Source organism: Euphorbia lathyris, chromosome 2 (genome assembly GCF_963576675.1).
Source record: "Euphorbia lathyris chromosome 2, ddEupLath1.1, whole genome shotgun sequence".
Classification (NCBI taxonomy): Eukaryota; Viridiplantae; Streptophyta; class Magnoliopsida; order Malpighiales; family Euphorbiaceae; genus Euphorbia; species Euphorbia lathyris.
Genome location: NC_088911.1, coordinates 24,552,776 through 24,555,506, shown reverse-complemented (window position 1 = coordinate 24,555,506; position 2,731 = coordinate 24,552,776).

Here is a 2,731-nt window from a genome sequence, read left to right as displayed (position 1 = left end):
TTTCATTTTATTTCTCATGGAATCACACTATATATGGCCTCATCCACATAAGAGGATACACAGTCAGCATATTTCGCAGAGGATACAGTCAGCATTCGGGTCCTTTCTCTTTTCTCTTTTTTGCTAATCAAATGGAGACCTGTGGAGATATTTATCCATTCATCCATCGTTCTAGAAAAACTATGTTTTCTTTTCGGATAATTTTCAACTATTAATTAAAATTAATTGAAGATTAAAAAAAACACTTTCCATTCGTGAAAGCATTCACACGTATAATCTATTGTATATTGTTTGTTGTTGCTGTTTGTCGTTACGGTTTGCTGTACTATTTTTTCTAAAAAACAGTAGTAATTTCTTACTTTTATAAAAGACTACTTTTAGATGAAAAAAGTAAACAAAAGATCACTAACCAAATACCTAAAACTTTTCTTTTTGAAATAAAAAAAGTAAATATAAATATGAAAATGAACAATCAAATACTCTAGAAATAATAAGAAATTCTTTTTTAAAGAAGAAGAAATAAGAATAAATTAAACTTTGGAGTTACAATTGATTGATGGTAAGAGAAAAATTATTCATACAACTCTTATCAATTAATTTACCTTCAATATACTTATAGCAATTGATATATTTATTTGTAATAAATTTTATAAATGCACAATCTTTTCGAAACTTATGTTCTTACACTCAGGTTTGTTAGATATTGGAAGTTTTGTTCCCCTAAAACAAAAGCTAAGTAATTATTTTTGTATGTAGAAATTTCACATATATAATATCATTATTTTGAAAATATTTTGCATTAACTAAATAGACATTTTTCATATTCATAAGTGGAGAATAAATTTCAATAAAAATGGTTAATTAATTAACCTGAATAATACTACCTACTACTTTAAATAACATTTTCTATCTTCACCCGCAAAATAAATAATAGGCATATATTTTATAGGATTTGTATGGTATAGAACTCTAATTTTTAACTAAAAAGAATGAAAAGATAATCATTAAATTCATTTTAAAAATTTTAAATCACCGACCTGTCACGAAAACAAAATTAAATTATGCGTGCCTCATGAGACTGTCTTTTTGGAACTTCTAATTTCTTGAACCAATCTATAATCTTTTTATTAAATTAATCCCCTGGCTGGCATCAAGCAATAGTTGCATACTTACATATAACATCAATTCACAATTTTTGGAGCTATATATCGAGTAGTTTTCCATCTACATATATAGATTGCAAATATATACATATATGCAAAACCAAGACAAATTTCAGAGGGACCACGTGTTACCTTTAAATATTTTTTATATAATAAAATGTACATGTGACAAATAAAATAATTTTCTATAAACTAATAAACTTATAAAATTATCAATAAATTAATGGGATAAGTTTTTAAAAAAAAAACATGTTTTGCTAATGAGGATTTAATCCTCTACTTTTTCTTTAAAAAAGAAACTCTAATTATAGCTTCTTTTTATTGTGATATGAAAGAATCCATATGAAAAGGGTTCTCTAGTGACTAAAGTAAGATAGAAAGATGATTAGTGCAACGAGGTTGATAGATAACATCACTCTGATGCTTAAGTTAGTGAAATGTATAATAAAGTACTAAGAAATTGAGAGGAATTGCAATATATCAGGGTGTAGCTTGACTATAGAATCATATTCTATTTATAGGGACCTCGGAGGTAAAACTACCCGTCTGATTTAATTCCATGGGATGAACGACACATGTCTTTAAGCGTTTTAATCTAGGAAAAAGAAGTAAGAAACATTCACGATTCTCAAGGAGAACTGATGCCAAGATTCTCCAGACCTCTCACTTGCCTTTTCAAAAACCACTATAAATGCAACCCCTCGCAATGGATTTACTTCTCTCCCACCTTTGCATTTCTTTCCAGCGCTCAGAGCTTTCATTTCCCCCACTAACAATCTGTAAGTGTTCCTTCTTTCCTTAGCTTTTTTTGTTGTTGTATGGAAGTTCTAAAACGGAAGAATTCTCGTAAGCATCAAACCTCTGCAAACCTTGATCCAACCTCCTCTAGTGATACTAAAACCATACCTCCACGAAGCTAGACTAAGCAGGAGACTGGAAATGGTAAAAAAGTGACTCTAGATAAGAAGTAGAACCCTAAGGGCTGAGATGAAGGCTCTAGCTTGACGGCCTCCCAGTTGGTGGGTTTGTCGGTCGAATTTCCTTGCCTTGAAAAATTGGAGATGTACCCACCTAGCCCTTGGCAAGCTGTTGGTGATTGGTTCCAGAAGAGTGATAATGATTTTATTGGATTCATGTCCAATTTTTGACCTACGGCATGAGGTTTCCCCTTTTAACTCCCATCGTAGCTGTTTTGGAAGAGTTTCACAATTGCCCATATAAGTTGTTATGAATGCATGGTTGGACCTATTGGCGCTGTATAAGCTCTACTCTGATCTAAAGTTTGTCCTGAATAGAGCAGTTGTTTGCTAGTTCTAAAAGTCTCTAAAGAGATAAGGGGTAGATTTTTGTTATTGGAGTCTTAAGAGTCAATCTTCTAGGCCTTAGTGGCCCCCTCTTGTCGAGCAAGGTAGATAGCATTAGGAGTTTTAAGGACAAATGGTTTTGACTGGGACCAAGGATGGGCTCTCTTGATATCCCATATCTGAAAGCCTTCCCTTTTAAAACAAGCTGGAACCTACCAATTAAGGAACCTGGGTGGCACCTCGGGCTTGAATGGAGGAAGAGGA